Below are 13618 nucleotides of genomic sequence, written 5' to 3'. Positions count from 1 at the left end.
AGTTTTGAAGAGAGATTTCAGTAAAAAAAGACAAAAAGATAAAAAGTAGAATGAGGGTGGAGGAAAAATAGACTTGATCCATACATGTCACACTAGAAGTTAAACTGCTTGATCTCACAAACCCATCCCCTTAGGGTACTTTTTATGCAGTAATGTCAGCCATTTCAATGAGACAAAATAATTCTATAATAAAGTATTTTCTAGTATTAAGAACTACAGAAAATGCCAAATAAGAACATTCATTAAAACATGTCTTGCTAACATATCTAACAAATAAAACAGTGTATAGTAAACACTGTATCTGTGAAGGAGAGTTAAGATAGTCATGACTTCTTTTCAAACAGATAAATCAGTGAGCATGGCTTCCTCATACTGAGATTGATTCCAGAAATATAAAAGTTCCATTGACATGTTCAAATTAATACATTATGCATTACTCCTTCCTTTGTCGTCAGCCTGTTACTGAGAGAAGACAGAGTCACTTTGCCTCCCTGAATTTCCATGTCATCTTTCTCTCTGATTTATTTTAAGAGAGCACTTTCCTGAGCCTGGAGAAGTCAGTTTATACCCTTTTCCTGCCTAGTGGTATGGACTTGCAGTATCTCCCAGGTTTTCTGGAACTGTTGTATTACAATTCATGACAACAGAGATTCATTTATTGAGGTATCTTAGCAACTCTTTTAACAAAAGGAAACAGAGACAAAATGACCATCTCTGACATAAGAATATAATCTTATTTATCATGTAATAATAGCATGGTTTATAGCCATCTAATGAAAATAAGATCTGTATATTAGACTTCTGAAAGTTTTCATGGGCAACAGAGGGAAATGAGTCTTTCTTGATGCAATGATGTTTGATAACCTACTTCTTTGCACATCCTTTGTGGCTACACAATCATATCCTCCTGGTTGAAAAAAGAAGTCTTAATTGAATATAATTTAAAGTATGTTTTACCTGTGTCAAATTGTGTCCTCCTGTTCTGAGTGTAAATAAAAATCCCATGACAGAGCTAAAATTACTTCAAAATCTATCACATTCAGACAATGTATCCCCTGTAGCATTGAAGAGAATATGCAAACTGGGCTTTTTTTAAAGCATGAGATGGGCAGCTCTCCATCCTTCATCATGGGAACACAGAAGTATATTTTATAGATTTTAGTGAGTTGAAACAGGCTCTGCACACCTTTCTGTCCCTGTACAAGGCAGTGTCTAACAGCTCCCGTACTCTCCTGCCACTTCCCCTTGCCTCTAAGGAAATCCCAGCTGTGCTACCAGTACAATCATGATCAGATTTCAGGGGTCTGATTTTCTTCATGGGTTATGAAATGACTTGCCAATATCACTGCCCTTTTGTCCAGCTTCACTGTCTGCAACATCTGGGAAACTTTGAGATTTATTCTGTTCAGGGAGATGTATCTGTTAAGATCGATATTGTTAACAATACTGCTTAGACAGAGCAATTTTGGGGAAGAATTTTTGTTTGTACAGAGCACAAGTTTTACATCTAAGACAGGGTGACAGAGTATATATGCATTCTTGGAGCATGGCTTCTGTTAATCATGTGGGAAATAACATATTTTTTAAACGTTAGAGTTTACTTCCCAAGAGAGCTATTGCAGCATTCCTGTGTTCCCACAAGCTTTCCTGCTCAGAATGCAAACCAATTTCAGTTTGCCATACTTATTCATATTTTAATTGATTTAATGAATTCCAATTTGCAAAAGAAGGCATATCAAGTCTATATTTGACAGAATGAAAGTTTTTTATTTTAGTCCTTTGTGGTTGTCACAAAAAACCAACTTAACAATTGCAGTCTGTAAGATGTGTAAATTTGACTTTCTAAAAACTATATTTGCCAACTTTATGCAGTGAATGAGGAAGAAACCCGAAGAGAGTTTAAAGTTATCTATCTGTAAAAGGAAAAGCCCTTACAAAAAAGGGAAATCATAGGTAATTTCTTCAACTGACTGAGGATTGATTCCTTTAATAAGAATAAAGGCCTAGTAAGTAACAGTATTGTTGATCCTGTGGATTTAGGACTAGTCTGTAAATATATATTTTTTTTACCGTTTAAGTTGGTGCATTGATTTTATATTGATGTTTCCATTATCTTTGCAGTTTTTCCTTAAAAATCCATTTTTTGATTCAATGTCTCACTCAGGCAGAAGGAAGTAAATATTAAGAAAGCCAAGTCAAGTTGATAGTGACTACTGACAGCTCCCTGAGAATACAGAAACTGCCAAACTTTGCCTTTTTTCCAGTTTTGCACATCACTTTGGCAGTCCTTTTTTGTTTATGTTGTACACAGGCACCACTTTATTGCAGCTCACAAAAACAATCCAGTGCCCCTTGATGCAAGCTGAGGTGCATTTTCTTTAGTGCTTCATTGGCATTTGTTCTTGTCATCCAGTGGAATAATATGACAGAAACAAATGACAGCGTGCTTCCTGCTTGCTAAATACAAAATGGTCTGCACCTAGCTAAGAGAACTCTTACTTGTTTTGTTTTTGAAAGTGTTTTGTGGAAAATCAAATGCCAGTGAGAGATAGAACTCCTTTAACTATTTTCAGATTTCATGTAGACCTGACATACCTCCAGGGAAAAGAAAATCAAGGGGGTTTTTTAACATTTTTTGATTTTTTTAGCTGTTTTATACAAAAGAAAGTGGCACATACAAATAGAATTCATATAATGTGAAATAGATAATCTATATCACTCATATAAAAAAGTAAAGAGCAATGCCATAAAAAATAGTCTTCAGAAATATGAAACAAGGAAAAGTGTACCTTAGAAAAAAAAAGAAGTGTAGCAGTGATTATCATCATAATTATATTCGCTGTGTAGGTTGCAGTTTACCAGTAAGAAAACTGAAATAGAGCAAGATAATATTTGTAATTTACATTTAAATGCTTTATATAAAACAAACAGTCATGCAATTAATACCTTAGGGAATACATCATCATAAATACTCTACTCAGATAATAACAGAGTACTTATAATTCAAAACCTACATATTTTTATGAGCTGCTATAATGAATAGCAAAAAACATGTATTTCACAACAGTCTGTTTCTTTGTTTCCTAAAAGTCTTAGTTTCTTTTCATTAGTTTTTTTTTTATTTAGTTAGGAATTAAATCAATGAGGTTTAAGGGCAACCAAATATGATTGCTATAACTTTCCCAGGAGAATGGGTAAACATGCATGCTCAAAAGAATTTTATTAGAAGATCTTTAAAAATGTGGTAAAGAATAGTTATCTTTTGAATGGAAATATGAAATTTCCCATGGAAGTTACATTACTGGTATAGATTTCTGATAGATTGCTTTTCCTGCATAAAAAGTTTACATTTTGCATTGCAAGACTGCAAAAACATAATTTGGAGAAGTGATGATACTGTGGGAATTTGGAATGCAGAAGTAATTTTTTCACTTCTGAATAATAATTTGTACCTCCAAAAAATACTGCAGAAGTCTAGTGGAGACGTTCTGGATGCTCATTTATTAATATGGAAAACATTAAACCTTTTTATTATTTGCCATCTATCCTGATATAATAATAATGAACACTGGAAGTTAGACTGTGATGGAAAATGCTAGGTCCATGTACCTAGAACATTAAGAAATTATTTATTTTTGGAAATGCAGCCAGACTTGTCTATCTCGTATTGGCCTTTTTATAGCCACCAGCACGCTTGTAGCAAAGGTAGGTAGAGCCCTTCCCAAATCTTCGTTTGCGAAGCTTAGCCATGATGACTTTTGGAAAGCAACTGTATTCTGGGCTAGGCTTTGGTTTGGTTTGGTTTGGGTTTTTTTGGACAGAAAGCCTTAGACAACTGACATACTAAAACAAAATAGTAACTGTGATCACTGCCTTCAGCCAACCTTTTCCCTTGGGAGATGTTTCACAATAAGGAGAGGTTATCTGTTTCAATAACTTCTTGCTAGCATTTTGGAGACAAAAAGGAGGGACATAATGGCTTCTAAATTTTCTTACTGCCAGATTTTGTAAAATGTTCCCATTCTCCTAAAGGAGGTGAAGAAGGAAAAGTGGCCATTCTCTTTTATTCACAGTGTAGATGTCAAAATGACCTGTCCTATTCTTGTCAGCTCCCTGTGCATATGTGTACAAAGAGCAGTGCACTCATGTCAGCAGTTTTGTAATCTCAGAGACCAGAATCACAGAACCATAAAATGGTCTGGGTTGGAAAGGACCTTAAAGTCCTAGTTACAACCCGCCCTGCTGTGGGTAGGGATGCATTCCACAAGACCAGGTTGCTCAAAGCCCCATCTAACCTGGGCTTAAACTCTTCCAGTGATAGGGCATCCACCACTTCTCTGTGCAACTTGCTCCTGTGCCTCACCACTCTCGCAGTAAATAATTTCTTCCTAATATCTAATCTAAACCTACTCTCTTTCACTTTGAATACATTTCCCCTTGTCCTGTCACTACGTGCCCTTGAAAAAAGTTTCTCTCCATCTTTCTTGTGTGCTTCCTTCAGGTACTGGAAGGATGCTGTAAGTGTTTCTGGAGACTTCTCCAGGCTAAACAACCCCAACTCTCATATAGAAATCATCTCTGTTGTGATCATTCCAGCAAAGTGTTAATATATGATCGCCAAGTCAAGACAGCACAAAAATGTTTCACCCTGCTAATAATATGGTTTCTAATTCACTTTTTATACAATAGGCAAATTAATTATATTACATTTACATCCTGGTCTGGATGTTCACAATCCCTCGCTACCCCCAAGGCACTGGGTTGCTTCGTGCTTACTAACTCTCTTTGTTCCTATTCTTCCAGGCTATGCACCTGTACACAGTTTCTATAGCTTTACTACAGACTATCGGGTTATGTTCTTACTTTCAGCTTAGCCAGGAGGCATAGCTATATCTGAATATAGGAGTGCATTTTGGATAATTAACAGAAACAAATAGCCTTTTAATCACAGAGATGTAGACTCATTCTCAGTATTTTATAAAGTCTAGTTTCATAACTATTCATTTAATAGCTGTATAACAGTAATTTACATGTAACTGTCTTACATAAAGTCAGATTTTCTACAGAAAACATGCAATAGTTCTGGAGAAAATAAAAACTGTCAACCTATTCCAGTCACATCTTCTTGAAATTTATTTGTAAATACATCTCAAACCAGGGTCCTCTGTTCTCCAGATGTTTCATTCTTCCACTGAAGTTTCTCTAACCTGAGCAGTGATCTCTACCCAGGTTTGACTTTAATGGACAATAAGTTGATGCAGAGAGAGAGACTAGGCATAATTAAGCTCTGTATTTTTAACAGTTTTCCCCTTCATATCTTCACTTCCAAACCATTCTTTTTCATTTGTGATTTTCCATTTCACTGATGTCTGGCTGCAATTTGAACATTATCTGAGATAAGAGTGAAAGGTTTTTCTTGTGATAGTTTCATGAAGCACACTGACTCATTCCTTCTGTATATCAACGTCTGAAATAGATCAAATAAAACCAGTCTGAGAAATATTTCACTCTGTCTTTTCTCCTCTCTTGGAGACATTGACGTACGTCTCTTGGAAAAAAAAAAGTTCTGCTCTCCCATCCATGGTGCTGACACATTGGTCTTGTCACTGCATAGTGACTGATAATAATAAGGGTTGAAATCGCTTTCAGATATAACCAAATATGGTCTTACCTGAGCTTGAAACATTGTTCATGTATAACTGTTAGAGGAAAATTGCCTTCATGGTTTCTACTGTTCCTGGGTTTTTTTGTTTTAGTTTGGTTTTTTAAATGTCCCTGTCTGAACTGTGCGATGAAACAGTGAGAAGACTATGATAGTGAGAAGTCTATGCCAGACATGAACTATTCAAGTTTATGTCTAATTCAGATTTATCTTCTATTTTTGAGAAACTGAGATTTGTCTATGTATCTATAGATATATTTATGGATATAGCTAAGTAATTGTATTTCAGATTGTTTCTCTAATCTTTAGAAAATGGTCCATGATTTGAACCTTCACATGATCTCATTTTTGTTTTCTGACTAAGCCCTACCAAGCTCAGATATTTTTTTTTTTTTGTCCCTTTGGTAATTGGAGCCTTGCTGGAGTGCTGATTACTGTGATACAGAGGCTTTAGTAAAGCACTAAGATGGGTCTCCAGAAGCTGTGACCAATAGAGCACTGGCCAAACCAAGACCTCTTTAGGAGGGCTCGAGGTCGGTAGAGGTATATTGTCTTACAGACTGTTAGGATGACAATGTCAAGACAGCTCCTGGCAAACAATATTTTCAAGATACTATTATCATGAAAAGGAAACTTTTAAACAGCAGTTGAAGTGCCAAAGCCTTAACGGACATGGAATCAGAAGTGCCCCTTAGACATTGTTAATACTAATGTCTGAGAATAAGGGTGCTTTTGTGTTTGAAAAAATGGACAGAAACATAGAAACTTGAGGCTCAACTTGTTCTAGATATGCCTCTCACTGATGAACATGACTTAATGGTGCTTTTCTAACAGTAAAATAAAAATAGCCATACTCAGTTTATTAAGAAAACTGGAGAACCTCTCTTTTAACAGGTGGCTTGAAGAGTTTGGTTTACTCAGAAGAATAAAAGAAAGGCTGAGAAAGAATATGACTGCTGTCTCTGAATAGCTTTCTGGGCTAAACTGCAGAATGAGGAAAAATGTCTTAAGTTAATATGTTATACCGGTAGAAGAGCCCTGATAACTGGAGTGAGATAGATTCAGGCTGGAAATACTCTAGCTTACTAGAGGTCACTGAGGTTGTGGAACAATATTTCAGAAGGAGGAGCAGTAAAAGATTTCCTTATTTCTTAGATAATTTATGTAAGGGAACATAGAACATAATTTTTCACCATGACAAATAATGGGATTTAGAAACTTTTAAATTCTTGTACCTATGATCCAGGCAGAGCAGCACAGAGAAGCAAGCTGGTCAAAGGAGGTGATTGCCTCACTCTACCCTAGTGCAGCCTTGCCTTGAGTACTGTGTGAAGTTTTGGGTGCCAGAATAAAAGAAAGATATTAAGCTATTAGACAGCATCCAAAGGAGGGCTATAAAGACAGTGAAGGGTCTACAGGGGAAGCTGTAAGAGGAGCGGCTGAAGTCACTTTGCTTGTTCAACCTGGAGAAGAGGAGACTGAAGGGAGACCTCCTCCTGAGGGTGTTGTAGGCTCTGGGGTGAACAGTGACAGGACCCGAGGGGAATGCTTGAAGTTGTGTCAGGGGAGGTTTAGGTTGGATATTCGGAAAAGGTTCTTCACCCAGAGAGTGGCTGAGCACTGGAACAGGCTCCTCAGGGCAGTGGTCACAGCACCAAGCCTGACAGAGTTCAAGAAGCATTTGGATAATGCTCTCAGGCACATGGTGTGATTCTTAGGGCTGTCCTGTGCAGTGTCAGGATGATGATCCTTGTGGGTCCCTTCCAACTCAGCATATTCTATGATTCTATGACTTCATAACTAAGACTTTGTCACCACCCTCTATGACATTGCTATTTTGGAACAAATCAAAATGCTCCCATTCATAGTGCTGTTAACCTGACATATTTTATGGATACTAAATTATATTTAAAATAAAATGCCATATGCAGAGCCAAAAGGAGCTGTTATTCCAATTGTTTATAAGATGAATAGGTAACTGTAGTCTTGGAGATACAAATATCCAGGAGGCACAAGAAACTACAAAGTTTAAAATTAAAAATAGCGTACCATTGAAGTGTGATGAAGTTATAACAGCTTTATGGCCCTTTCTCCAGTAGACTGCCTTTGCTTTGCAAGCCTTGGTGTGCCATTAAATTCACTATGAAAAACAAGTTGGGAAAAAGCAGAGAAATTTCATGTCAACAAATATATGGGGAATTAAAATTGTTCCTTGTTAGGGAGTCAAAGGATTTGGTTAATAACAACGTTAATAATTTTCTAATTCTACCTTCTTCTTTTCAGGGAGTATATGGATGTGGTCTTATTTTGAGGAAACATTTGCTCTCAGTAGAAAATTTAAAGAAAGCAGATTAGCATTATGTACTGCAAACACTACATTTTCCAGTGCCTTTATATCTTAAAAATATCACTGAGGAAAAAACAAATCAGTCTGAATTCCCAGGGAGTATGTTAATGTCTAGATTCAGGAGAATCGTTAAGGCAAAGCTTTTCCATTAACTCCAACATTCAAAATTAAATTTTGCCCATAAGAAAGCTACTGTGCTTTTTGCTGTTGAGATGTACCAGTTTTTCTAATATACGTATAGAAGGCTTGAGGAAAACAAGAAGGAAAAGTCTCAGTCCATTACAAGGTGAGTAGAGGATAGGTTGCTTCTGGGTATTAATAAAAGCTGAAAGTAAGGAAAAAAAAACCCTTAACAACCCCAGACCTGTAGGCCCAAGGTCTGATTATGTTCTGTGGTCCCGGTTTGTTACTGCCTAAACATGATGATTTACCCTGGGACCTTAGAGTGGCTGACAGTTTTTCAGCTTGACTTTAATATTATCTTAAATCACTGAAATAATTAATTTTAAAAAATTCTTCATGCTTTGTTATTGCTGTAAAGGATTTTATTAGACAGGTTTAGTGAAGCTTACCAAGCTTTAGTTTTCAAGAAAATGGCAGTCTGCAAGCAAGGCTTTACTTTGTATCGCAAACATTTTTCACTGGCACTTGACAAATGGGAATGTAACCGAAGGAGGCTTGAAAAAAGGAGATTTTTGAAGGCAGAGGGCTAATTGATAATCCAGTTTGCTCATGCTCAAGAGAGATTTTCATCAGCTAGTCACTTTTTTTGCACAAATCTTGTCATACATTTAGCCAGAAGATTCCCAAGAAAGATAACTCATTTATCTTATTTTATATTACTTTATTGATTTTCTGCTGTGCCATATCAAATGATATGATTACAATTTGAAAAGCATCATATCTGTGACTTGAAAAAAGAATTCTTGAATGGCCTCTAACAACAAGATAAAGCACACTGTTGAAATTATATCTATTGTAAAAGATTTCTGATGGTAGGAGATTACTCAACTTAGCAAGCAATTTATCAAATTAGCATAGAATTACAGTAAACTCTGAGGTTAAATTAATGTGGAATTCTGTGTTATAACTGGGGTGCAAAAACTTCTTTATATCTTCATAGTTTTAATCCTTTGAATGATCACCTACTGTCATGAGAGTACAGTTAAGACAAGGTCATGTCCTTGTGAGATAAGTGCTCTAAAAGGGGAGAACAGTGCTTCCCATGTTTTTCATCTGTTGTTGGTTTCTATATTTCTTTGAATGAAAAGATGTGATTAACAGAGGTCCATGAGTTGATATCTCACTGTGTAAAACCCAGGATGCAGCTACTATCGTCTGTGGTATGACAGGTCTTTGGCAACAGCCTTTATTGCCCACTTTGGAGGTGAGCATAGATGAGAGTGGATAGGGGCATTGCATGAATAAAGTTGTCTGTGACAACTGAGTGAGGTGGTTGCAGGCTGTGAAATCGTCTCTTGTACTGAAGAGTGAGAGAGTGAAAAGATTCATACTGAGAGGGAGCCAATGTCTCCCTCTTCATCAGGAAGGTTGTTAAACAGTATTGATTAAATGTACTTTTGGATCCCTAAAAATAATGCTAATTTCAAAATCCTAAGCAGTTAGAGTTCATAGTAAATACATGGTAAATTTGGGTTTCGAGATGATGATTGTTTATGAACATCATACGAATTCATAGGCTAGATATACAGTATGTGATGTAAAACTTGTGTCTGTATTGCATTTCATTCCTGATAGCAATGAAAGAACTTTGGATACCTCTGCAGTATAAAATAGAATCCTGACCAGCACAATTTTAAAAAGTATATGCCAGCAACAGACTTCAGATTTAAAAAAACTTTTTTACAAAGGCATATTATCAGGAATAATGTCCCGCAGAAGTTGGTTCTGAGATTGTCCCAATTTCACACATTCATTAGTAACTTCATGGTATAAACTAATACAAGTGTGTGTGTGTGATTTTTTGATTTGGGAGTCCTTGACAATGCCAAGATGACCAGAACATTGTACAGGTGTGAAATGTCCTTTCTAACTGAAGAGTTAGAAAATTTTACATAAAGTGCAAAAATCTAATAGTGCAAGCACTTCTAGTCTGAAGTAGCAATTAAATAGCTAGAAATAAAGAGGGGGGTAAGAGACCCATCTGTTTTGAATGATCATATAACAGCTATGAACCACTGATGTGGTTTGAAGCTGGCTCCCTGCCAAGTCTCCAAACCTCACCACAAGAGCTCCCTCCACCCTCAAACCAAGAGAAAAGGAAAAAAAACCCAAGAGAACCAAAACGAGAGAGAGAGGCAGCTAAAGCAATATATATAAATATATTTACACTTATATTACATTTATATACAATTGAAATACATGTACAATTTCAAAAGGAAAAGATCTAGCAACTAAAAGAATTAGCAAAAGAATATCTTACTACTCTCCTTGGGACAACAGCAAGTCGCGCTGGAACAACCGCCGGCAACCTCTGTCTCCCAAGGTCGGCAAGGCCTTACCAGGCGTCACTGCCCAACACGACAGACTCCACAGCAGGGAAACCCGCACCTCAAAGCTACCGGAAGGAAAGAGGGGATGAGGCCTCTCCTCCTTTCTTCTTATACCCTGGCTTACGTAAAAATCGTAGGGAATACCGGGTAAATCTGGTCACCAAGGAAGGCCCAGACCAAACTACCACAACCATCAATATGAAACAGCTTTGAAAAAGTTTCATGAAATTAAAGGATGAAGTAGCTGAAATACCTTTAGGGTCAGAGGTGGGACTGATCATTTTACAAGACATTGGTAAAACACTGCTGTGTTCTGGTATACCAGGGTAAATGGAAACAAATTCTTAAAGAGATTAGTAAAATGATCAGAGCACTGAAATAACTGTATTACAGAGAAATATTAGAAGAGATTGGTTTCTTAAGCTTAGTTTGACCAAATTAAGGTTAATGAATTACATGAAAATTCTTCATATTTGTGGCAAATACAGGGAAAAAAAACAATTATTGAAATTAAGCTTAATGTTGTAGAAGATCAATGTTTAGATATTAGTTTTGGTGATGTATTTCAGCTCTCCCATGCTATTATTCTGAACACAAATAATGAATCACAAATCATGTAATGTATCAAGTTGTCCTTCACTGTGTTTGTGCATGATATTGGGTGCCCAGGAGAATTTTCACAATATGGCATTACGGAAGACTATAATTATAGTAAAATATTTCCTGCTTTCAGCAGTGTCCCCTTGGCACTCTCAGTCTTTCCAGTCAAGCTCTATCTTCATTACATCAGACTCTTGGGGCTTTTATGGTGTCTGTTTTATAAAAGGCTGAAGGGTGTCCAAGATATCCATCCAGTATGGTGAACGAATACTGTGTGTAGTCCCACTCAAAGAAAAATGGAGTTGTGTATGGCTGGAATTTGAAGGACACCTGCAGCTCTAGTTGAGAATATTTTAAATATGTTCATAAAATTACCAGAAGAGGTGAATGAGAAGATATAAGTTCATGGACTAGTGTTTTCCTCTTGTTTTCTCATAAGTGGGTCCTTTGATTTTCACTTGAGATAAAAAGATGAACATTTGATCCCAGTTATTGAAAAGGAGGCTTTATCTGGCAATATTATTATAATTGAGTTACTCCTTGTCTTTAGTTTTGTCAAATATTAGTCTAGTGTTTTGCTTTTTCCTCTTGAAAAGTTCTCACTGACTTTAACTGTAGATGTTTGAGTCCCCTTGGCTGAAAGCTTTGCACATACACACAAATGGACCACAAAAGCCCCCCGTCCAACCAAACATCAAAGATGAAATAATTGTGACTGCTATTATAACAGGAATGAAAGCAGTTTCAGAGAAATGGGGTCAGAATCAGACCCTGTGACAGACTCTGGAGGCAACTGCCCTAAAACATTGCTTCAGGGGAAAAAATCCTACTACCGTTGTTGTTGCCATTTGAATAAAAAACAATTCACAAAGGAATTATTTTAACTGAAAGGCACATTAATTTTTTTTATTGCTTTTGCCTTAAAAACCATTTAAAGAATTTTTATTGAAACAACAGATTCTCTGCACTTTACATTCCCACATACATAGAAATATTTATTCTCCTCAGGTCTCAAGAGCTTATTGATTTCTGTAGCCTTGCTTTCTTTTGCTCCTATTGCAAACTCTCTTCCATTCCATCAAAAGAAAAAACCTTTGGTAAGTTTTACAAGCTAGTGCACCACTCCCTAGTTGCCCTAGAGTATTCTTTAGGGATAAAGACATTTGGTGGTGTATTTAGACATTCTGTCTTCATACCCCTGCTGTATTTTAATTTTTCAGTGCCTTAAGTAGCCTAAGTAGGCTATTGATAGTAATTACTGAGTAATATACACTGGAGCTTGGCTATTGCATATGTAATTCTCTCAGGTAACTTGTTTGCTTTGAAGAGCACAGCATGCACTAACATGAAGTGGTTGAGAGGCAGTGGATAGAAGCAAGCATACCTGAATCCTATATCCTCCTTCTGTCGTTTTCCACGTGGGATTTCCCTTCCTGTCCCCACTGTTTTTGCAAAAAAAAAGTGGACTTTCATTTTAAAAGAAGGTTACATTCTACCTAGAAGTCAGCAGTGACTGCTCCTAGTCTGAGACAAAGCTGTCGACAGTGTAATTGTTGACATAAAAATAACCATTATACGTGAACTAATAGCAAACAGGGAGAGCATAAGCCCAAGTCTAATTTTGGACACCTGGACGAGTACTATTGCACTCAAGAGTACAAGTTACATGGTATTTGTGCTGAAAATACTATAATGCAAAATTGTTTCAGTTTAGCAAATTATAGCCTGTTTTTTTCCCTTAGCTTTAAATACTTAGACCAGAAACCTTTTATGTTTTTAATCATCCTGAAATTACTAACACAATTTTCCTCTCTACATGAACAATTCCAGCTAGACAAAACCCTGTTATATATTGAATAATGAGCAAGTTTGGTAGACAGAAACTGGTAGATCCACTGTGTCTTAGTCTTATTTCTTGCAAAAGCAGAGAAGAGGAGAAAATTGATAAGAGGATTTCTGTTTTACTGGGTTCCTGCTTTCTTTTTAACTTCAAAAAAATGATAGTTGTTTTCAACAGCAATAGTGTTTTTCACTAAAGAAAAAGATTATTGCCTAGCACTTGTGTCATGGGGATAATTATCTTTTCTTAAATGTGAGAAATGTTTGGATTTGTGGCTAGCTAAAACTGTCAACATTTGCAGAAGAGTTTAGTGCGATTTACAGGAGAAGAACACCAAGCCTTCAGAGTTCAGTGTCTCTTTATTGCACTTACTATTCTTGTGAAAAGATGCCTTTTGAAAGCCAGCATAATCCCTACGAGTAATCTCCTTAAGAAAACTTTGTCAATGTATTTCTGGCCTGAAGTCATCTCTGGCATGAATGATACATCCCACATAGCTGATTCTTAGTTACCAGATATCTACAGATTGTAATTCACACAAAACAGAAACAAGCATAATTCTTGACAAAAATAACCCATCTTTTCAAATTCAGTTATTTTTACTTTGGTTCAGCAAGATGAAGCCAAATTAATCACTGGTTTTTGTAACACTAAGA

The sequence above is a fragment of the Pipra filicauda genome, unplaced genomic scaffold (assembly GCF_003945595.2).
Source record: "Pipra filicauda isolate LSUMZ 115617 unplaced genomic scaffold, ASM394559v2 scaffold4_size7858003_pilon, whole genome shotgun sequence".
In the NCBI taxonomy this organism is placed as follows: Eukaryota; Metazoa; Chordata; class Aves; order Passeriformes; family Pipridae; genus Pipra; species Pipra filicauda.
Note: the sequence above shows the minus strand (reverse complement) of the source record.